The 25,686-nt window shown below is 41.0% G+C and overlaps 1 protein-coding gene across 1 annotated transcript in view; it reads left to right on the top strand.

The window, feature by feature from the left end:
• Positions 1–25,686, top strand: part of LOC140995102 (collagen and calcium-binding EGF domain-containing protein 1-like) — a 40,131-nt gene that overhangs the window by 3,945 nt on the left and 10,500 nt on the right. The gene's annotated exons all lie outside the window — the stretch shown is intronic.

Here is a 25,686-nt window from a genome sequence, read left to right as displayed (position 1 = left end):
TCATTTTGACGTTTAGATAACTTTCTTCCGAAGCCAAACTTTGGCTCGGATTTGGTTGCTGGCGTAAGAAGATCCTTTAATAAATGAGGCACCAGGTCTTGTGTGAGGCCAGACCATCTGATCTGTTTACTGTCAAGGTTAGACTGTAACAGGCTCTGCGTCGCGTTTAATTTCTGGCTCTACATGAGATGTGTGGTGCTGGAGGAGGTGGATTAGATGAGGTTGTATTTTCCTTGCTATGTTTCTCAGGGCGGTTCAGCACAGACCTGGATCAAATCGATTTTGCAAATCACTTCAAGGGCGACCAGATTGATCCATTGTGTCTGTGCATAAATATTGCTTTCAGTCCAGTTTGAATGAGAGCATTATGTTGTCCAGACGGGGCTGTTGAAGCAGCTACCACATATTTCCATCTTTTTAGAGGACTGAAGTTTGAATTGTAGCTCTTGCTGTAGATCTGAGGCCAGTTTCACTAAAGAGGTTTACTGACACTAACCAGATGTTTTTGTTACAAGGAACCATCAGAGAGGTCGACCTTGGAAACTATTCGGAAAAGGCCAGGCACCTTTAAAAAGTATGTGGCAGGTGCTAACTGATGTTATAGCAGATACGCTAGGCACTTTAGGAGCAGACATTGCTTTTTTGGAACACGCAGTTGCTTCTCGCTGTCGTCACACCTAAACCACTCCTGAAGCTGCCAGAAGTTCCCTATTGGGTCCTTCAAAAATAACTTTGGTTTGATCCCAAGACCCTAACTGGATGGCTGCTAAGATGGATTCTTGTGTGATCTTGCAAAGCAGCTGCCTCACAAAGTAATAGTGAGACTGTCTGTACACCCCAGTCCCCGTAGTTCCTGTTGCTATACCTGACAAGCTTTGCACTGCGTGGTATTTAAGAAGTCTACAATGATAACTATATTGGCATTCAGTAGAGTGCATACCTCCTCCAAGGCCCGACAACTCCCTCTAATTCACTTAAGCCTCATCTAATATCAATTAAAATATATTTAAATACACTTGATTTTTATTTGGATCCGCATCAAATTGTACTCACTCATAGATATCAGCCATCTACATATGCCAAGTGTATTTTTAAATATTTTTTTATTATCAAGATCCTGCATTATCCCTATCTCACAATGTTAAAGACAGTGAGAAAAATTCCTGGATCTGTCATCAGCATCAAAAGTTAATGGGGTCTATCCTGGGCCGAGAACCGTCCTCTATCCAAGTTTTGTAACTGTTCAGTAGTTTTTGTGAAATCTGACTAACAAACCAACCAACAAGCTAACATGGACGATAGTTGAGGTGATAAGGTATACCTCCCTAAATCCTCAGTAACCTCTAAAACAATGGATTCTGATTACAGGCAGAAGTAGACAAAAGCAGGCTTCTCATTTCATGTCGGTTGATTTTGCTGGCTGAAATGACAACTGTTGATGGCGTACTTCCATGGCAACGTTAGCTTCATGAGTTTGTTGAAAATGCTAAAGAAACAGCATTAGAGGTCGTTAGTCAGGCTTTTAAGCAATACAAGGAAAAACACCAGACTGTTATTACATTTGAACGTAACCATGTTTGGCTTCTTACAGAGGAAAAGCTTTTAGGAAGAGGACTTACCAAAGTGTTTGGCAAATGTGACGCTATTTCGGATAACGTTGGCTAAAGAGTAAAATTTCCCAAATCGAATAAAGAGTAGAACAGAGCTGCTAACGTTCCCATTAAACTCTGAACTCATGGTGTATGCGTCTTATGTCTCTAATGTAACTAACTCCTCAAACTATTGCAGTTAGTAAACTATGTTCTTTGGCCTTGGAAGTACTACTTGGTTACTGCTGTAGTAAAATAGTTAGCTGGCCATGCTAACAATTGCACCTTATTTTAGATTATATAACACGCTGTTTAATCAATTGATCTCACTTTTGCTCCCATGTTTTTGGTGTTGGAGAGGCCCTTTGTTTTTACTACATGTGGAGAAATCACAATCTTGACAGGCCTGCCGTGCCCAGTTATGTTTGCCAAACTATGATTGAACAATTTAAGTTTTTAAACTGTATTTGACCCGGACCTGGTCAGTCTAATCTGCACCCACACAGCTCAGTTGTGTCCAGACAGGCTGGACCTTTTCCAGTAAATTATGGTTTTCTTCTCTTATTTCTTCATCTGGCTCTACTCTCATATTCAAATAATCTGGGAAAAAGTTATATTTGTAGAGTTTTGATTGGAGATGACATGTTAAGAATTTGGAAAAATTCACACCTTCCCAAAGAAAGTGGGCTTAGTTGCTATCATAACAGTGAAGCAAATTATGGTACTTATGGTACTTAAATTATAGCAGCACTCAACACAAGGTAGGAGTTTTTATGTAAAGGATCATTTGATGTTTAAGAAAAGTCTAACAGTGATATTTAAGAAATATTGAACAGTTACTTTGATGATGTATTTGTGCAAATAGGAAGTTGTCCAGCCTGATGTCAGGGCTCTTGGACTTTTTCAACTTCTTGCACTTGGCTGGCTCGGTCGTCTTCTTCTTCTGCTCTCAGTCGGTGTTGTTGTTTGGTAAATGTGTAAAATGTAAAGAAATATCTCTGTCTCAGAGGGCTTTGCGGTGTTGTGTAGACGTAAACCCTCGCTGCTCAAACCATCTAAACACAGGCCTTGTTGGCTGCAGGTCTCCACTGTGGTTTTCACAGCGATGAGGGTGAGTCAGATCGATTTCTACATTTCTATTGTCCTGGCCGTTACGTGTTCTTATTTTATCTTTGCTGGAGGTCAGATTTCAGCCATGCCAAGCCAAATATACATGGTTCATACCCAGAATCAGTGTATGAGCTTGCATGTTTATGTATGAGTCTGTATGAATTGTCTCTGTGTCGTCTGTGCTGGCTGTTACAGCAAGTTTATGATCATGAGAGTTCATTTTCTGCTTTCTGAGCCCGCTCACTCTAAACACTCTCAGCTGTGGACTCTGACAGCACTGATGGGCTCCACTGGACTATAAACCATCCCTTCACTTGATTGGCATGTTGTTCTGGTTTAAATGAGTAAGGCTCATTACTGCAGTAGATAACACCCATAATATCACGCTACAGTATGTGAGCCCAGGCTCTTACGCAGACTAAGTAAGAGATGATGATAGATGTCATGGAGTCATGATTGGTTTTATTGCTTCCATACTTCATGCTACTTCATGCTAGTTTAGTTGAGTGATCCATCTCTCCCTGTGGGATCATTATAGTTTTGTATTCCATGTCCTATAAGTTCATAAGCACTGATTATCTTTTGCTATATCATCCCACAGAGGGCAGAGTATATTAATAATTTCTATGACGTTCACTGATTCTTTCTCCAGAGAACATACTTGTGTTTTATACTGTCGGAGAAACAAAAATGAGAATTGGCAGGAGCTAAGTATCATTTACATCAGAACAAAAATTATGGTTTCCAGCACCTGAATGAGTCATCAAACTGGAGGACTCACTCAGAGATCAGCAGAATCTTAAGTGCTCACTACTTTAGTGTACCACTGTCAAACTATGTCAAGTTTGAATTTTCAGTGTCCAAGTTACACATTTATTCCAAATTTCATGTGGGATGTCATAAAGACTTAAATGTTGGTTTGAGGTCAACTTGTATCGACTGATGAGTGACAGCCACTGTTGGAATCCATCTTAACTGGGCAATTTTTTTTTGCAGTGATGGTTTTATTACAAAAACAATCTGTTTTCACTCTATTGGTAAACATATGGTGTTCATTAGCTTCAAATAGGAACAGAAATTAGGTCTATAGGCTTACATGTGTTTTGTGAGGAGTATCCTGCCTGATAATGTAGGTTAATTAGTAAATGTACAGTGATTCATCCTCAGAGTTAGATAGGAGGTAAGATTAGGCATCTCAGCAGCATTTATTTGGCAGAAAACTTGAAATGTATTTATGTAAGTTAGTGCAATAATCAATGTAATCAGTAAACTTGTTTATCAAGTACATTTAAATACAGCAGCAACAGACACACACTGGTGAGGATCACAGAGCAGAAGGAGCTTATGTGTAACCAGCTGAGCTGCTTTGAAACGTTAACTTCCACGGAAAGAAATAAAACCATTTCCCAAACGTAGCCGACTGCTCACGACTTCAAATGAGGCTTGATGTTCACACAGTTTTTCTTAACTGACCCTTAATAAATACTCTAACATTGCTCCAGTGTGCTACAATAGACAGAAAATGACAAAACTTACAGGTTCCAAGTTTGAAATCGGTAATGATCCATACTTGAACTTGAGTTTTGAAGCAAATCCTGCTTTTTATGTTGCTGGGTTCGTTTATTCGAGAGCAGGATGGTGTGGATGATTTAGTTAGAAGCAAAAAAAATTAAATTCAAAATGTCAGACGCAAAAATGTGTTCCTTGTCGATAGGAATAATCTCCGTGGAGGTTCTGTGGTGAAAAATCCTCCAATTTTTCATGTTCCATCTGTAATGGTCCTGCGCGTCCTGTCTAATCTAATCTAACAGACTAATGACATGCCAGTCACACATCAGAGGAGGGTCCAGGTAGAGTGAGGGAGTTTGCATGGTGTCCCCGTGGGTTTCCTCTGGGAGCTCTGGTTTCCTGCACTATGATACATGTACACATGTACAGTTCTTCTGTCAGTCCCCCTCATTAGTTTATCCTCGGTATGATTGTATGTGACCAATAAAGATTTGTCTTCCTAGTGCAGACAGTTATTGAATCAGGATCATGTGTCCATATTATTCCCTCTTCTCCCATTTTACTTTCCTTTTCTTGCTTTTCCCCAAAACACATAGCACAACAAAAATGTAGAGCATGTGGTCGGATGAAAACTGTCCAACTTGGGCTGTATTTGAGAAATTAAAAAAAAAAAAGGTTAGAAAAAAAAGGAATGCTTACAATCAGTGTTTCTTGACTTTGCTTCCAGAAATATCTCCAGGCTGACTCACGCAGGAGTCTGTCATTTTGGCTGTGTTTTCACCTCTGAAGCATCTTTGCGGGGGTTTCTGATATCATTAAGCTGTTGGCTGCCTCCATACATTTTTGCTTTCTAATTCACTATTCATCTGTTACAAATGAGGTATTCACTCACTCACTTGCCGAGTAAACACATACAGCTGTGCTTGACCTCACTGCATCTCTACCAGCATCACGGCTCTTCATTGCTGACAGTTTGATCTTTTGAGCCCACTGTATGTATGCCTACTGGACAAAGACATAATGCAAATTTTAGTAATGTGAGGTTTAGTTTAAGTCAACCTTAGATTTTAACCGCAACCTCTTCCTGTCATGACTTATGCAGGGTTTACTCCTGTGAACATGTGATCGCGTGCTGACTGTTGGTCAGACAGCAGGAACACTTCCTTTAAAGCCGACATATATCTCATGTGTGGATTATGTCCGTATCAGATATACTGTAGCTGCATTCCTTTTCCTCTTTGTGTTGCCAAAATAGCGTTTGACATGTGTACTCTTTCATTTCCACCCTTTAAAGCGATTCACATGTAAGCTGAAAATCCATTATATAAACTATTGTTCTGTCCAAGTTTTTTCCCCCTGTGTTTCCTGGTTGAATGTGGATAAAAGTTTTTTTTCCATCCATGTGGCCGTGTGGTTTAAAAACTCTTTCATTCCCTCCAGGAATTTACTCAAAATTAAGTAATCGCTGCTTCATTCTCAAGATTTTTAATTTTCCCCAACTCCTTTGAGTGTTTATGCAATAAATGGTCAAATTGGAAGAATGTTTGCAATTGTTTCCACATTAAGCAATCCAGTTTAGCACCATCGTCTCAAGCCAAACCACAATTCAACCAGAATAATCCAACTTTCTCTGCAAATAAAGTGGTCTTCTCAGGCAAACCTCTACTCCCTGACTGTGTGTCGCCCCCAACAAGCTCCACCAAACAAGTATTCCTATAGTTATGTATGTGTCAGCTTTACAACATTTTAAATGTACCAGATTTAAATGTAGATGTACCAGATTTTAATATGAATTATAAAAACAAACAAAGGAACAAAGAAAATTCTACAAATTGGATCCTCATTTTTGACATGCTGCATTATGGGAGAGGGCATTGTACGGTAAGTACAATGCCTGTCAGTCAGTCAGTCCAAAACCTGTCATGGCCCCCAGATGACAAAATCATGAATGTATTATAGACCTGGACATGAGGGCGCTAACACTTGAACTGCAAACACGGTCAATTCTAACTCTTTCTAAAATGGATTTTTGATCTATGGATGTTTTATCTTGGTAAAACTTTCCTTGAGCCAAGACAAGCTATTTAAAAATCTGTCATGTCTTCACAACATCTAAAGAGAATGTATACAGAGCCAAAAGTCCGGTGGACCAAAATGGGACCTTATTTTGGAAAAAATATGTATGGTAGTGATGGTGACAGAGAAAGAAAACCTGCTTGAATTGTGCCATGAATCACACACATGGTGTTTGTCAGTTTAAAAGATAATTTTGAGACTTGATGGAGTCGCGTTTGTGATAAAACTAATGAAATATAAGACTGTGAAAATACGTGGTAAATAAAGAATACACACCCAACAGTCACATTAGTGATTCAGTCTCGTTGAACGGTCACCAAAACCCGTAACTCAAACATCGTAGAGTCTGTCCCATATGGTAGCTTGCTTGCAGAGCTGACTAACGCTCCTTTCTCAAAACTGCAGCTGTCAACATGACCAGATACTGTTTCTGTGCCAAGGTGGCAGCCATGTTGGTGGCATATGTGGGAGTTCACTGATCTTTAACTAGATGTATATATTTAATGTATATTTATAACAAACAGCAACTTTATTGACTTAAAAATGTACCTTTTTGATTCATATGTCTGTAATTCATGGCACAATTCAAATGGAATCAAAATGTATTTGTCTTTCTCCATTGACTGCTGTACAAATTTCTTCCGAAATAAGGTCCCATGAGGTCCACTGGAAGGGGCATGAATTCAGCTCTCAATTCAATGGGCCGCATAACCCAGAAGTAAACCTGGAAGCTAGAAAACTTTTTGGCGTATGTGCCAGGCGAGCAATTCTCACTGGGCTGAATAGGTGGCATTTTTGCCTTCAGTATTTAGTCCTATATACTGTAAATCTATGATCCTTCTGACTTTGGTGGGGTGTCCATGTTAGCTTTTAGCTAGCTTGCAAAGCTGTACCATCGATGTTTAATGAGACCCGAATACAGTGTTAGAGGCAGAGCCTTGTTCATTCCTAAGCTGCACAGTGGCGCTTGAAGCCCAAAAAGCTTTCCTTCTGGATATGAAAATACCCAGATATCTCCATTTTGTGGGGCTCACAGAGTGTGCACACTAGAGACTTCTGCCGACTGAGCCAGCTAACTTCCAGTTTAGCGCCCGGCTAACTTGAATAGGGATAAAATAATTAAAATTCTAGACTTTCCAAATTTTATTGGACCGAATGGATCAAATTCTGACAGCTAAACGAGTCATTTCACAGGGGTTTTAACGCTAAAAAAAACGTACAGAGGCTTCTTTCACAACGTAAGCTAATGGGAAAAATGATTTTTGGGCCACAGTGCGTCCTGGGGGCTTGGGCTGTACCAGCATTTTTTAATGCCTCACAGAGCTCTAAACATCGCTGTAGACTGTTTTTCTTGTTGAGTCATTTCGAGTTCTATAACCAACGAAGTCTGACTCAATACATTAACATAACAGCTTGATTTCACAAAGAACACATGAGCTTCAAATTTGTTTTTGTTTACTTTTTGTCAGTGAACATTGTTGCTGGCTTACCTCAGTGACTTCATATATTTGCTGGTGTCAGTTGTTGAACTGCATGGTCGTGATTTGCTTGTTCTGCCAAATAAACCACAGTGCGTGCCCACAGCTTAGGACTTTGCTTTGTGTTTTATGTCGGCTGTGTGACTCCCTAAAAAGGTTGATTGAAGGTTAGCTATTTGTTTGCTGATCTGTACACATCACTTGTTCCCTTCCTTCACTAAAGAGCCAAAAGTGTTTGCTTCGTATACAGCCAGCCATTCCAGCTCATGTAATCACATTTGGTTTCAGACACGAAGGCCTGTTACAAAGTGGATACCAGTGGTTTTGAAGGTCATGCCACAGTGTATGTTTAAAGGATGAAATGTACTTCCTGCCAAACAAAAGTACAGCATGTTTCTTTTGTTTTCTTTATGTTTTGGTCAGTGAAGGGATGAGGTGGGAATGTTAAAGACCTTGTTTACATGTATGAAAACTCTGAAAGTGCTCTATAAGCACCTTAGTCCATGCACAACCCCCCCACAGTTGCCCTGTGTGTCACCTAGAAACATTTAAAGTGGTCATTAATGAGACCTGACCTTTGGCCTGGACTCCATCTCCGCTCTACAGCTGCTGTCTTACTTTCTGGACTCCGATTCTCTGTTGCTCTGGAGAGACAGAAGCCAGGCCGCTGCCTAGTAGCCTGAGTTTTAAAGTTAAGATTGAGGTCAGGTCAAATGAAACAAACAACAAGCTTGGCTCTGTTGTTTTGATGAGGGTGTAATTACTGAACTTGCAGAACTGTGAGAGTTTCGCGATAGCCAGAGAAGGTCGGCAAGATTAGAGTTGAGAAACTGACCCTGTCCTTGAGTTTGTCAGAAATGATCATGGCTGATCGTTTTAGGGCAACAAGTGTGACAGGAAACTCTTTATTCTGGAGGCAATTCTAGAGAAAGATAGTTGACTGTTGAATCTCCTTTCTAAGTTGTCAAATACCGTTGCTTTGGGTCAGTATTCGACCTGAAAGTCTGACCCAAAGCACCTTTTGGGACCATGATGTTCTTGGATGGGCTTGGGGGAGCATCTCTGGTGTCACGGTCCCTCTGAGAGTGTGTGTCATGTTTCAGCAGTTAAACCTTTGGGATAACACTGAGATGGGAGACACAGAGTCTGTTACAGGGTGAATGATGTTCTGATGAGTGAACGTCTGACTGACCAATTTGCAAATGAACTGATTGACTGGGATGATTGATTAACATACTGACAGCTGTTGGCTAAGATCTAAGCTTGTGTAGTGTTGCATGTGTGAAGGTGTCTGTGAACTTTGCTCTTTGACACCTTCAATGCAGGACTTAAGATAAAGTAGCATTATGTCATACTACCTCTCATCTCCTTTCCTTCCTTTCAGATGTAGGACATTAGACTGGGCTCTCACCTTAACTCTCATCCTACATGGCCTTTGCACATACTTCAAAGGCTACTTACACACATGCACATCCTTGTGAAAGCTCAGTGTTCGTAGCAATGATGCATCACTTTGTATCAAACTTGTCAGTGAGTGTGATAGAAGAACTTTCCAAAACAGCCGTCTAAAAGCAGGACTGTCAGAGCATAAACAAAAGAGCCACCAGCAGTTCAGAAAAGCGGCAGATTAGATATAAAATAAACTGCGGTAATGAGCTTTCCAGCTGACCAAACACTGACATGACAGTCACTGAGACTAACAAGACACATACAGAGTAAGCAAGGCAGATAAAGATATAAAGATATGAGACACACTGTCCCAGTGAATAAGGAGAAACATACTGTAGAATGATGCTGTTAGGGATTCTTCACTCTCAACAGTAATACAATGCATGTCACTCATAAATGGAAACACTGTGCATGTTGTATGCTCTGTGAACAAGGAGTGGCCGCCATATTGTTTCTCATTGTGAAGGCTGAAAAAAACTGCAGAACAAGGCAGTGCTGATGAAATATGAACCACGATCACGTTCAATGTCTGTCTCACCTAGAAGTACTATAAAAATAAATATATTTTAATCTTGAGTACAGAACAAACCTAAATTCTTTTCAATCCAATCTCTCAGCTCCTGGGGCTACAAAGAGTCAGCGTAGTGAGGATAATAATGCAAAAAGATCATCCAAAAATTCCCCAAAATTTGCACAGCAGGGAAAACCACAGGTAGGTGGCAAAAGGAAAGAAAGTATAGTAACAGAGAGGGGGGCTCTGGAAGTGGAGGTATTTTTCGATCCAAACGAAATAAAGCTGCACCCTGGCAGGTCGAGCGCTCTCCTCGGTGGGGGATTTGCCTGGAAAACCACGTAAAGGTCTTTACAGAGAGCAAAGAGGGGAAATCAGAGCAGGAAGGAAAGCTGCTGAGTGTTTTTCTCTCTCTCCTGTAATTGGCTTCCCACCTAGCTGAGGACATGTGGTTGGATGCTGACTGAGGCTCACTGTCAGTGACTCAGACCTTCAGCAGCTCCGCTCAGCAGACATCAACTTTACATTCACTTTCTTTCACCTCTTGTATTCCCTATCAAATTCTTTGCTTCCATATAGTCTCTTTAGTTTTTCTCATTTTTACTCTGCTCCACTTTCATCTTTATTATTTTTTCCCCTAGTTTTTACTTACTCAACCTCACTCTTTGTGTGTTTCTGTCTTCTATTCCTCTCATATCCTCCATCATCATCTTTATTTTCCATTTTGAATCAGAAACATCAGTATTTTTATAAATACTTTAGTATATTTGCACGTAGCAGGAATGTTTCCTGGTCAAGTAGTTTGAAGCATACAGAGCACCTGCTTTCCTCATGTGTAACAATGTTGTTTAGTCTAACTAGCTGCCTCGTTTATAGTCTGATACAACAGGAACGGGGACTTCTCCTCTCCAACAGTGCCTGAACTCACCATGGGAGATCAGATCAGAGGGCAACACTCAGACTGAGACATCAGAGAGAGAACTTCACAACAATTGACTTACAGCCGACTATAGGCACAGCAGGAGAAGCACAGGTGTTGCTAATAACATTAACGATGGCTGCATTCAATTTGTGTTCAGTTCAAGTGACCTGGAATAATGAATGAATGGAGCTTTTCAGTAATTAGACTGCATTAGTTACACCTACAGTATGTTTTTCCTGCTATGAGACAATAAAATGTCTGCTGTGCAAAATGTCTATTTGAGTTCTATTTAGTTCAGAAAGAGTTAGCATCACTAGTCGGGATGCCAACGGTTAACCATAAATTGATTTACCACCAATGAGGATATTTTTGACCGGTTATGTAAGTTGGTCTTTGTTCATTTGCGTAAAAACACACATTCGGCTAACAGCTACACAAGCTAGCAGTTTGAGCCACAAAAAAATAAATAAAGTACGCTAAAGGAGGCTCAGTGTGGGAACAGTTCCTCCAGAAAAGCAACAAAGTCAGATGTTACTTGTGTCATGCTACTGTTCAGTTTATCAGTAATGCTAGCACTATGCCGTACCCCTTTAAGAACAGGCAAGGATCATGTAAAAAAAAAAGGGTTAAAATGTATAATGCATGCTGGACCGAGGCCGTCACCCAGTTATGCTGAATGAGACCGATATGCTGCGAGTCAGTGTGGTAGAGGGCGAGGGACTCAAAGGGCTAATGTGGTGCCATTGAAATTAAACAAGGTGTTGGCCTGTCATGAGCAAAATTCAACAAAACCAACATCCCTAATCACAAGGAGTGATTGACATTTGTGTCAAGTGTTACTAGTGCTCAAATTCTCACCAATACAACACTGTAAATAACAATTAATTTCACTCTTTGGTGTACTGTGACAATTTCTTGCATAGCAAGACTCGCCAATACTACACTATTTCCCATTGGCCTTTTTTTACAGCAGACGTTTTAATTTGTCATAGTAGGGACACCCACAGGTGTTACTAAGAACATTATTGACTTTGTTCTGTTAAGGTTATTTCCAAAATCACTCCCTTGTTCACTCATTAAGTACTACCTTTATGATAGATAGTAGTTTTCTTTATATTGAGCAGTAAATGGTCATCATAAAGTATAAATGTGGAGCATTTCATTGTGAGACTGTTAGCAGAGAGCAGTGTATAAGGGTTTTGGTTTGGTTTGGTTTGTGTGAACTTGTGAGGGCACTACAGCCTGTAGAAAATAAAACTCACACTTACATAGTAAATACAGAGTGAGTAGGGACACATCCCAAGTGTCCAGTAACAGCCGTGACTGAGTGACAGTCAGCTAGCATGCACAATAACAGGATCCCGAAAACTGACGCAGATAGATGAACTTCAACCACCATTAATTTTATTACCACTGCTATTCCTACCGTGATGTCAAAACATTTTAATGAATAAGGCTTTCTGTTTTCTGTTTTTCTTTTTTTGCCGGTCCTAACACAGTGTTACGTTAGCAACATTATAACGATAGCCTAACTACAACATTGCAACACAAAGAGAACACAAACCGCGTCAGAAGATAAATCCATCCAAATAAGTTCTGAATGCAGATGGAGAGCGAGCTATTAAAGCTAACGTTAGCAACATTAGTCGAGATGAACGAACCTTTAAATGGTGGACAACATAGTAAAATTCTGCCTGTCTCGCCCTCAAAGACAAAAAACTTATGTGCAAGCTTTATTTTGTTCAGTTGAGTTTAAGTGTGTCCATACTGGTCAGCTATTTATGGCAGTTAAATGGAGTGCAAACTGTTACTGAGAGACAGATGCAGAGACAAACAGGCAGAATGTATCACATCATTGAAGTGCTATTCATCTGTATCTGGTGGTAAAGACAGAGGGCTGCTTTCTAGCAGGTGATGAGAAGCATGTGTGTGTGTGCATGTCCACATGTTCCCTCTTCTGTGTGTATGTTGGTGTGTGGCTCGTACTATACGCTGCAGAGCTAAACGTTCAGGGCCAGCTGGGATCTGCAGTCAGAGGTCCCCCTCTTACAAGCCATAAAACCAGCTCTTATATGGCTGCTGTAGCTGAAAAAACATCCTACTGCATGTGGGCTGGTTTTCTCACTTTATATTTTTCTTTTCCCATTCAAAAAATGTGCTGTTTGTACATTTCATCACCAGATGCTTGTCTTGCAGTGATCCTTTCAATACAAAAAATGGACAAACAATAAACAGTGAAATAAGTTGCTGAAGCCTGTTATATCAATATCACTATATTATATCAGCAGGAAACCTCTGACTGAAGTATCAAATGAAGTGACTTGATTTTGGTGCAGGTAACAAGGACCAGATGCCTGCATCAGTGTGTGTGTGTGCATCTTTTTATATGCTGTAGATGTCTGGATGGAATATCACTACATTTGATACTTTGTGTGTCTGTATGCGTGTGTTTGCACAGGTGCACATAAATGAGATCATCCTTTACGCTTGTAAATGTGTGCAGAAGAGTGGATGTGTACGCAGGGTTTGGATTGGGCTCTTACTTTGTAGATGTCTGGTGGCACTGAGTCAGAAAATATTTGATAAACTGTAAACATATGTGGGTGCATATATGGTATACTCATATTGCATATGTGTATGTGCGTGTGTGTGTGTTCTGGTGATTACATTCCCTCTACCAGTAGTCTACTGTTTATCATCCAGAGGATTTTCTTGAGGTACTGACAGCTCTGTCTGCAGCTCAGTCGTCATCATTAACACCAGGCTTTCATTCCCAGGTCGTCAAACACATTATGTCAGGCCCCCTGACGTCACACACAGACGCACAAGGTAACTTTAAGAGCCTATATGAAATATTCGATACTCAGAGCAAGTTGTAGACGTCATATACAGAGTGATAAAGTAGTAGTATGAGGGAAGTCGGAGTGGATGAATGGGTACAACTTGGACTTTTACCCAGGAGACCACAGTTCATGTCTTCTGCGTGTGAATCCAAAAGTCAGTGTTGATGAAGGGCAGAAACGGTCCACGCAAGTATGCGGACGCAACGCAGACTCTTCAGGAGACACAAGATCAATTCCACCCATCTTTGCATTCTGGACAGTGTCGCCTGAACATTGTAACACAGCGTAAGAACAAGCTGCAGTCTGAGCCTTGCAGCCTGCAGGTGCCTTCACATGAAACAACAAGAAAAAGCTGACCCCTTCTGTTTGGGTTAACTTCTACTTAAAACAACCACAGCTGAGGAAGTTCTAAGTGAACATGATGTGTCCATGGGCAGTTCGTCACCTCTTCTCTTCTCTCCTAGTCTATTTCTTTATGTCTTCTTTCTGTGCAGTAGGTGCAGCAGTCATAGAGCATCACACTCCAGACTTCTGCCGACCGAGCCAGCTAGCTTCCAGTTTAGCGCCCGGCTAACTTGAATGGGGATGAAATAATTTAATGGTGCAACTCTTCTCGACTTTCCAAAATCCAAACTTTCCACAGTAAAACAATTTTGCGGGGGTGGTTAGGCTAAAAAACCAAGCCTTTGGCCACTACGAAAACTGTCTTCAAGGCCTGGCGCTCTTCCTGGGGGCTTGATCTCGACAATGAGGCCAGCCGTCTTCTTTGCAGAGGAAGTTCCCGTCAAGTCATACTCCTGCTCCTCTTCTTTGTTGGTTTTACCAGCGGACTAGAAACCACACAGCAAGCCACTGTATCTGAGTATATAACATCATGCTATTCACTGACGGGTGCGATGTCTTGAGTGAGTGAGAACGGCACGTGCAGCTCCAAAAATAGAAAATCAATATGTGGTGGCCAATGTTGATACTGTGGCGGATCACCACAAATAAATGAATGTGTGGGAAACACTGAAGTAAATTGCTGATGTCAGAGCTGATTCACACATGTGTGTTGAGGTGTGTGACATGGTTGATTGGAAAAAAAGTGGAATTCGGATTTTATCGTCCTGACCGAACTTTGTCGTTGTTTGATGACCTGAGAATGAGAATGTGTTGTAACAGTATTTTTTTGCCATAAGCTCATGAGTTGAAAACATTAAAATGCTTGAATCTCTGCTCAAACCAAGAGGAAACAAATAGTAGACTTTTTTTATGAGGGCAACACATTCGGACCGAACACGATCCGCTCACGGATTGTTTGCACTGCATCCAGAAGTCCACAGGGGCATCCTATTCAAACTATCACTCTCTTTTCTCCCTTTGGCGTTTTCTCTCTGTGTACTTTGGACAGTGATCAACAAACCCCAAGCTGTGGGAACAGTAACCTGTTCATTTTTCTCACACTTGGAGTTGACACAAGATTCTTTCAGCGAAGCTATACTGTTCTGAGCTTTGCTGTTTCATTACACTGAGAAGCACTTAACGCTGTCCTCCATCTTCATTTTCTCAGAGAAAACCTTTACGAGGCCTTTGAGTAACGCTTCCTGTGTTTAATGGGGATATAATTGTCTTCGTAGAGCTGCAGACCAGAGTCGGACCCCCCAAAAAACTTCATCTTCCATCTTTTTCTGATTAGTGTGCACCTGAACGGCCCTCTGGACAAGCATGATGACTGTTTTTTTTTTCTCTATTTTTGTGTACAATCTGCTCTGGATTAGCTCTTTGCAGCGTTTTTAAGGCTGCGCTGTCACTGTCAATACTTCAACAAAACAAATCACTGGCCAATTGATAACAGACTGGAACGACATTGTAGTTGCAGTATTGTTTGAAGTCGACAAGCCCAGCGGGTGCACGTTCTCGTATGCATGAAGCTTTGTCTTGTGTAACAAGATTAAAAGGGAGAATAGTTTAGAGTAGAGGTGTGGAGTGTAATAGCTGGGGAGTCACAACTGAGGTCGGTTATAAATCTCCAATACCTCCAGGGGTTTCCAACATCAGGGCAGACACAAAGCCATTTTGAGGACTTTGGAAGACCTTCTTGGTCTTATCAGGCCATTATTTTGAGCCTCAGTTAAAGTCTCTGGTGGGATTTTTAGTGAAAAGTCCTCCTTTAAAACAGCTTTCCTGTCTGGCATGAAAACTCAACCAGACACATCGTTATGAGGGATCTGTCGTTAGCATGACCTCACTGCTTAGCTGCTCTCACTCACCCTTATCTTCCGCTTACCCATCTCCCGTGGGTCACCGTTTACCCTCCTCCCTGTTCCCTTATCTCTGTATCGGACCATCAGTCACTATCTCCTGCACAATTCCTTCAGCTAAAGTGTGTTTTATTGCTATTTACTTAAATGAAAAAGCATTATTCAAGGGTCCAAGTACTAATAAGTGTTATTTTTGACAGCTTCTCTCTGTCACTCACACATACTGACGTGATACATTCTGTTCTGCCACAGGACGTATTTTCATGCCAATATTTTATGCCAAAAATTCATTCAGTGACTAATGATGGAAACACATTGGTCCCGCAAATAGTGATATTGCAATGTTTACTGCAGCTTCCCAGATACTTTCGCAATGTGTGCACGAGGCATTAGCATCTGGAATGAGTGGGTCAGTAAGTCAAATTCCTTTTGGCTTACAACATTACAATTGTGACAGACCTTAAAATTTAATCTGTAAAATTGTGAAACTGTAATAAAAGTGTGTTTTCTGGTTAGTCAGAAATACTCTGATTCTCTTCAGTCATGCTGATGAACACTAGCCTAATTTACATTTTGTTTTTGAAAACATTTATAGCATTTACTCCCATTTCTCTGAATAGAAATATAACTGGAGCTCGCCTGTGAATCTCCTGAATATGTTCTCCGACTGCTTTTGCTGTCAGGTACAGTGGTATACCAAATCTCTATATCCCTGTAGACTTGGACAGAACCAATCACATGTGTCTGTCACAAAAAGCAGCTCTGTCAGCCCTGAGACATTCATCAGGACAAGCTCACCACAACCATGAAATCCTTCCTATAGTGTTTCTGAATCAAATGAAAGTCAGCTGCTTGTAAACATGTTGCCCCATAAATGTTCCCATCTCCTTAATGGCAGAACACTTACAAATACATCTTGTCCTGACCTAAAACCAGAGCACTTATGAGCCAATTTAGATGTTTGGCATGAAGTGTGAAAATGAATCATCTGCCTATGTGTCATTAAGTCTGGTCAGTGGTTCCCGAGAAATCAGGCATGAAGTAACAATGTGGGGTAATTTACAAAAAGTCTCAATGAGGTGGCAAGTTGCTCATAATGCTCGCTCATCAGGTTTGGTTGGAAATCTGGTCTGTGGTCTCTGAGGTTTCATGTATAATGGAAAGAAGGAGGCAGGAATGGGGTCTTGTCGCACACAAACAGCTTTAATAAGCCTGGTGATAGTGAATTCACTTATAACTTTTGCTTTGCAAAGCAAAAGCTGTGCATTTAAGGGTGTGATTGGCTTTTAAAGCAGTCGTTCATTATTGTTGGTTAATTGGGACATGGTTAGCTTAGCTTAGCATAACAACTTGAGGCAGGAAGTAACAGCTGGCCTAGTTAAAAGGTTGAGAGTCTCTGTTTGCCTGGTAACCTCATGGTGGTGACAAGACCCCAGGTGACTGCACCTGGCCAACTTACCATAAAACTAATAATTGAATTGTTGTCTTAACATTTCTGTTTGTGTACAGATGTAGCATGATAATCAACAGATTCTACCTTTGGACAGAGACTGCCTAGGTGTTTCATGCTGCTTCCAGCCTCTATGCTAAGCTAAGCTAATAACCTCCTGACTCCAGGTCCATACTTAACATACAGACATTAGAGTGGTCTCAAAATATTGAGCTGTAGTAAGAGAGAAAGAGATGGTAAAGGAGGAAAATGTTGCTTTCTGTTGCAGTTGTGAGTGGTGTCAGCCGTCTCCTTCAGCTTATGTGGAATGTCCAAAATGAAAACAAAACCCTCAGTGAGAACAAAGGCAGCAGGGTGCCAGTGGATGTGGTTGGTATTTACAATAGCATCTGTTCAGATGTCCAGTGGTTGTACCAAAATATTCCAATGATCTTGCAATGATGACAGCAGGGAAACAAGAGCAAGACAAAGGGTTAAAGTTGTTTTTAAAGAGGGGGTCAGGATGGGAAAGTGGCAGGAGAAATGATGGGAAGATGAGGCGAGTGGGGAGAGGTGAGGCATAACAGAGGGGAAGGAGGAGTGCAGGTCAGCCTGTACGCCGGTGGAAGCGGTGCAGACCTCCTGTGCGCCCAGTCAAAGCCTCCTCTGTTAGGCCAGAGCTCTGATGTTTCCCCTGAGGCCTAGGTCCTGGAAGTGGGCTGGCAGAGCAAATAAACAGAGAGGAGCTGCTCACGCTCGCCACACTAACACCTTCACATATGTATACTCACACGACTTTCAAAAGAATACACACACACACGCAATTATACGCTAACACTTAAAGAGCTCTACATGCGGCTGGGCGCAACACCTTCACACCTTGAGGAGGAAGCTGATGTAGGAGCTGGCTAGGTTTAACTTGTGAAGATGAAAATTCCAAGATCATGAAAGGAGTTTTGGAGGTCAGGATGTTGGATATAAAGGTTTGTAATCTTCAAACAAGTTGCCGCAAGATGGGATTCTGATAGTTTCTTGGCTGTATTGTGAGACAAATGGGTGTAAAAGTACAAATTAGTTGCGCCTTCTTATAAAGTAGTATAAATGTGCTTTCACTGGGGATTTAAAAAACACACAATGAGCTTACGGACAGAACTCCTTATAAAAAAATCTCTTAAAATCCCACCAGTCACAGCAACAGCAGAAAATTAGCAACACATTGAGAAGACAAAAACTCAAATCATAAAAATACTCAACATCAAAAATGAACAATACTGACTTCCAAAAGAACATGTAATAAAACAATGGCAGCCCTCCAACAACATGTTTTATTGTTGATCTCATCATGCTATCATCATGTGTTTCAGAAACATCCATCATCACACCATCATACACAACACCACCGGCCAAGTTTTTGAACTGCTCTCGAGTGCTGAGCAAATAAATCAATTACAGCGTGGTTGATGAATACAGCATGCTGTAATTGTAACATGTATAAGCCACATCAGTAAGAGGCATCCATCAAATTGACAGGACGCACGCACACACATATACACACACATGGCTGGTCTCCTGTCCTGGCGTGTCAAGAGGCCATTGACCTCCACTGAGCTCCACTTCCTGTGTTCCTCCCACCAGAGTCCCAAGAGGGAAACTCTAAGCTGACAACAGCCTTCATCCCTGTCTTTTAACCATCCTCCTCCTCCTGTCAATGTCCTCCTCTCTCATTTCTTCCTCACACCATTTCCTCCCCCGTCACTTTAGCCTCCCCCTCAGATCGGCCCACACCTTTGCACTCTGAGGTGATACACAGGAGATGGACATCAGAAGAGAGGGAAGTCTCTTATGATCTTCCTCACATGTAGAAACTTTACGTACAACACTGTAATGTGAGTGGGACTTGTAATACATAGTGACAGCATCGTCCATACTGTGTCCTGCTCTCAGGACCCCTAGACTGTCTGGGCTGGGGACTTAAGGAGGTATTGGGCTTTTCTTGGGGTGCTGTAATGAATATCCTGTCTTTGTAGCACATTCCTGTCTGAAAATGCACAAATAAATCACAGTAAAGCTGGATGGGAACACATAACAGCGAGCATTCACCCCCTGGAAGGAGACCCCTTGCTAAAAGAACATTATCTTCAGCGTAAAGTGATCCAGGCCCAGGCCTGCCTCTGGATCCTGTCTCGATGTTTCTTCCAGTGCCGCTGTGCTGATTTTGGCAGCGGCTGCCACAGCGGAATGACGTCCAACATGGGCCTGCTTGCACCCCAAGCTGGGCAGGTAGCTGCAAGGTCAGCCACCACAAAAGCAAGAGACTGGGGGGAGAAAGTTGGTACCCAAAAGACCAGAAAGGAGGATGGACAGGGCTGAAGTAAACCTGGGCCCTATATTTACATGTTTGGGTGTTCGAACGATTCATTACTAAGAGTTCTCGAATCAGTCCAGTAGATCACCTCAGTTGCAGTCAAGACCCGGCTGCTATGTAGTCCTTTAGGGCGACTATGACCATCATGGACGAGTTATGTCCAGTAAAAATTCTCATTTTTGCCACTGACAGGCTGAGGTTGTTATTCAAAGAGTCTGACACAATATTGAAGCTAATCCTATGACGTTACACCTTTTTGTTGAAAAGTAAGATCTGTTATGTTACAAGAAAAACAAAATCAAAAGCTCTAAATTCTCCCAAGGTTGAATGGTTACAGCTGTTGCCTCATCTAAATTTTCAAAATCATTTGAAAATTCAGCCATGCCTTTGGAAATAAGTTCTTGCTGAAAGTCCCTTTAAGTTAACTGCAAACTCCTCTCTCCAACTCATTGACTCACGTTTCGACACAAGTATTTCTGCAGCGATTCACCTCTCGCAAGATTATAGAACAAGACTTCTCGATGATCGTACAGTATTAGGTATCTAACAAAACGGTCTATATCCTCAGGAATCATTTCCCAGATGTTGTCAGACACTTAGCAACCTCATCCTGTCATTGGTAAAAACAAGCACTTTTACTGGACATAACTCTGATGGGCGTAGTTGCCCAAAGGATTACACTGTAATTGTGTCGTGGCTGCCAACTGAGGCGATCTACTGGACCAGATGCAAAACTTTTGGTAAGTACGAATCATTTACACACCTAAACATGTTAATATAGGGCCCGGATTTAAAATACCAGAATTACCATTTAAGGATGCTTTGAATGGGTTAAGGTCAGCATGGCATGCAAAGTAAATATGGAGACACCATCAGCCACCCTGTAGACACACCACTTGGCCATGTCAGAGGCCTGTCAACGATGACTCTAATTTTCATATCCTGCTCACTTTTCCCCTCCAAAAATCAGCAAAAACCATTTGCGATCTTGTCTCTCTGCAGGGTCTGTATCAGAGCCAATCAAGACGTTTTTGATGGATGTGTATGAGCTATGTAATATCCAGTCCATTTCCAGTTCTTTGTTTATTGTAATTTATCGCGCTCCGGGTACACGAGCTGTCAAAAACAGCAGCCAGCAGTCAAAGTTAATGATATCCACACTGACAGTGTGTGTCAGTGAAAGCCAAGAGGGGCTGTCCAAATCCTTTCCAAACCGTTCTATCATTCTCGTGTTGTCTTGATGCAAGGCTGCTGTGAAACATATGCAAATTGCTACAACATTCAATATGTATGTATTATAAAAAAGTGGAAGAGTCAATACTGCAGGTTAACCTATACAAGACAGTACATGCAACCTGCTACAGACTACTGAGCCATAACCTGACATCACCTGACATAAACTGACGGCAAGGACAATTCAAAAGAAATAACACTCAATAATAAGAGTGCCAACAACACATTCTCAGTAACAATATCCTCGATCTCTCAGTAACTTAGAACAAGGTTTTCAATTCAAAATGATTTTTAAGAATTAAGCAATTCACCATCCATTTCAGTCCAAATCCACTGGAAATGTGGTGTTGTGGTTGTTTAGTTTAGTGGATTTGATGTCTTGTTTAAGTCACAACGTCAAGCTGTTTTGTATTACAAGATACATCATTGAGGAAAAAAAAATAGTCGTAAAACTATGAAACTGAGAGTTGTGAAAATACAGGTCAGTCTCTACATGTATTCTTGGGTTCATGAATCTCTAAATGTGCATAAGATATGTGTATGTGTAAAAGACTAAATAAAAACTGAATGTAAAAGATCTACTAATAATAATAATTATGACGAAGTCTTCAAGAGATGACAAAACAGAAAATTCTTCAGTTCCACCTTAGATATACCTATATTTTGACATGTGTACAAATCTAGTGCATATTTAGATATTTGTGTACTCATTAAGGATACTTACAGATCAGTTCACATGTACACACTGGGTATAACTTTTAACACAACTGTCTTGTAAACTGGCCCTATTTCAGGCAAATCAGTGTTGTACCCTGAATGTCAAATATTGCACATTTGAACTTGAAGTCATAATAAAGTAAAAATTCAGATAAGTGATTACATACAATATATATTTATGCAAAAAACAAATTGATGTTAACTAAATCTTAAAGGTGTCCTTTGGAGTTTTCATGGAAACAAAATAAGTTATTTTTACATTCAGTGTTAAAAACGTGTGCTTGTATCCTCGAGCTTCATGAAACATTTGCAAAGCAGATTTCTCATAAAAGTTTGAATCTAACTTGTTTACATCCATGTTTATTAGCTAACAGTCTTCACCTCCCCAGACATTCAGTGCAGTTGCAGCCCGTATGGATTCATGTTTCATTGCTTTGACACAAAATGTTAAGGTGCTCTTTGAAATTTCACTTGGACTCACCCGCCACCAAAACTCTGCATATTAACAATTCATTTTGCACGTTAAACATAGCGTACATGTACACAAAATTACTTAAGAATTAAACTGAAATTAGCTACATTGTGATACAAAAGTGTTTTGTTATTATGAAAGACTTGTTTCAGGTGAGGAAATGAGCAGATACATGTACATAAGGACAGAACTGAGGACACAAAATGTGATGTTATGAACGTAATACTGTTTCTCTCCATTGATCTGTCTGTTTTCTGATGGTAAAGATGTATAACCCTGAGGGAACTCAAATACCAGCATCTGCTGTATCATTTTACCTTGCTTTGGTTTCTGTGGTTGCCATGGTCACAGCAGGCTGTGTTGAAGTTTAACCATCATTAACTCTGAAGAGATGTGCACGCTGACGAGAGAGGCAGCAGCCCTGGCTCTCCTCACTGCTGCTGCTGCCAACTTTAGCAACACGCTTTGTTTACATTGAAAGTAAAGGAAGCGCCAGCAACTGCTCACTGTCTGAAAGCACTTTTATTGTATAGGAATTGACCCTGAGATGGGTGAAGGTGAAGTGTGGTTTGGTTGGGTCCTGAGCTGATTAGTAATTAAAATGTATATGAAGAGTTTTGCAAAACAGAACGCAGTGTTGAGAAATGCCTGTAAGCAATTGTAAGAAGAAAAGAAAAAAAGACTGTAGACAGATAGTTTGGCGCTGAAGTTTAAAAGTGGCCGTTAGAGGCTCTGATAAATCCTCCTGTCCTCAGCAGGTCCAGAGAGGACAGAAAACTATTCCTGTGAATGAAATAAAGATGGAAAAGGCAGACACCTCATCAGGTTTCATGATCAGAGGGCAGCACGAGGCCAACAACATGTCAGTCTGAAGACAAGAGAGAAAGAGACAGACAGAGATTATGTCAACAACTAGTGAACCGGTGGAGAGCACTGTGGAACAAGGGGCCGATAGAAATGCCTGAATATAAATCGACATGTTTCACATCAGAAGCTGGATGTAGGGCGAGTGAAGTAAAGTGCACAGAGAGGACACGACAAAGGAGAGAGGAGGAGAGGAGTCTTGCTAGCGTCATGGATCGCTTTCACTAATGTACCCTGACTGACATTAAAAAGGCTGTACCCAATTACTGGATGGTATCCCAGCCCTCACACAGACACACACACACACACACACATACAGCCATTCTGTTACTGATACTTTTATTGAAGTGTACTGCCAATATTCTGTGCCCATATTCAATTTTTGTCAATTTCTATGCCAAAATATTGTTACAAAAACTTCTGTTATATGTGCCAATAAAAGACAAACCTCTTCCCACACATAGGTCAGTAGCACAGAGTGTAATGGTCCATGTTTTAGAGGCTATGTCATGTCGACCGGGCCTGTTGCCAGTTTGACCAACATACTTTTACTTTCCAAAACAAAAACACACGGGTCACCTCCCCCTCCGCCCTCGTTTGCTTGTCTAGATGCCCCGGGCCTCCCTCTCCTGTCCATCACAAACACCCAGGGGAGAGCTGCCGGGGCTGCTGCATTTCTGACTGACAGACGGGCTGCGCTGTATGTGGATGTGCAGTGTGTTGCACTGAGATTGAGTTTGGCTGCTCTGTGGAGCTTTGATATAAGTTGGTTTTTTTTGGCTCTGTCTTCGTTCTGTTCAGTTATTTAGATGCAAGTTGGGCCAGTATGAGGCTCAAGGGAAGGCAACGCTCAAAAACTACTGAATGATTTTGATGCAGTTTTGTACAGACATTCATGGTTCCCAGATGAATCTCACTTACTTTTTCTATGACGCAGTTTGACTTTTGTTGACAAATGTTGGCATATGTTGAACATGGTAGCCATTATACCTGCTAAACATCACAGGGTCAACATCGTCATTGTGAGCATGTCAGGTCTGACATTAGCATTTAGCTAAAGCACTGCTATGCTCAAGTACGGCCTCACAGAGCTGCTAGCATGGCTGTAGACTCTTCGTCTCGTCTCTGATTTGTCTCTGGCTTCCATGTCTTTATCTGTCCGGTGTACTCTGTACGTTTCTTGTGTTCGGTTGGTTTGTTTTGACTATGTGATGCTTTATCACTAACATTAGGGGTTCACTGAGTATGTAAGGATGTGTGTGAGTGAGAAGATTATAGCTTTGAATGTGTGTGCAGAGACCATGCAGGGTCCACAGTTGAGATAAGAGCCAAGTCTATAATGCCGTAAATCCAGAAGGAAATAAAGGAGATGAGAGGGAGCTTAAGACTCTGAGATAACAGGACTTTATCTGAAGTTCTGCAATGAATGTGTCACAGAGCAAAGTTCACATACACTCACACACATCAGATAGGCCTCCACAAGGCGCCGTACAGGCATGCTGATGTACAGCTTCACAGAGCTGCTAGCATGGCTGAAGATTCATAGTCATGTTAACTCGACTGTACAGATTATTAAATGCATCTCTTCCTGTAAGCTTAGTCCAATTTGTCAGTAATGGTTGGACTCAGTATACAAGTGTTTTCTTCTTTACCTTCACAAACACATTAGTAATAGAAATTAATAAAACTAAAAAAACCTGTGTTGTTGCAGCCCACTCGCCAGGATATAATGTTGGCAGTAAACTTTACTGCAAACCACAGACATGTCCAAGGTCGACATTTTTAGCCTCCTTTCACATCAGGAGGAGGAGGGGATGGTGGTGGTGTCACTACAAGCCAACAAGGCTGCCAAACAGCTGACTGCAATTCAAGTCACACCACTGGATATTTATAAGAACACCTGGGGACATTACCAAAACAGGCTATTTTTCACAAGAAGTTGGACCATTTCCATCTGTGCTCATGCGACCAAAAACAGGCAATTTAAGCCAACCCATGATGGTTTCCTAAGCCTTACTACGAGGTTTTTGTGCCTAAACCTAACCAGGGCATAAGCACAGCGTTGTGATGAGAGAGAAATAGCAAATTCAACCTAAACAAACGTAAAGAAACGTTCAGTTTGAACTTATTTGTGGTTTTGCAGAAATGTACTTGGTTAACATTTATTCTGGTGATCGGGTTGGTTGTTGAATCATCAAGAATAGTGACTGTGCAGGTGAAGTGAACATTATGAACATGAAACATGTACTAGGAGTCAAAAACATGCACTCACAGTATTGCTAAACTGTAAGAAAAGAGTGAATTTTATGGCCTAAATATTTCCTGATCCCATTTCTGAGAAATACTGAATTTATCAACAAATTGCAAACAATCTGTTTTACTGCAATTACTCATCTGCAATAAATCAAATTCTGTTGCGTAAAAAACACTTAATCCATCCACAGTGCAATGAGACCAGAATCATTTTCATGCAGGGTAACATGAGGCCAAGAAGGCTGTGGAAATACTCATAATGAAAGAAACGTTTTAATGTGGATCTGTCTTGTCTGATAACTGATAAGGTCAGTGCTGGCATTGATACCATCCGTCATATCAGATCGGTCCATCCTTAGTTGTCTGAACAATTACTTGGTTGTGATCAGCTTTGCAGTGCAACTTTCTAAAGTCTGTACTACTTAAAAGTAAGAATTTTGTTATTATCATATTAGTATCATCAGAGTTTAGGTTGGTTAGTTTAGATGGTCAATACAAATGTACAGTTGTTGTGTGGTTCTTAATTGTTATAAAAGCCAGGTCATCATCTTGAATAATGAGGCTAACAGTCTGATTTAAAGGTCCTATTTGTTGGAAAGTTGATTTTTTGAGTGTCTTAGTCT

The sequence above is a fragment of the Pagrus major genome, chromosome 4 (assembly GCF_040436345.1).
Source record: "Pagrus major chromosome 4, Pma_NU_1.0".
In the NCBI taxonomy this organism is placed as follows: domain Eukaryota; kingdom Metazoa; phylum Chordata; class Actinopteri; order Spariformes; family Sparidae; genus Pagrus; species Pagrus major.
This window is presented reverse-complemented; position numbering and strand designations above follow the sequence as displayed.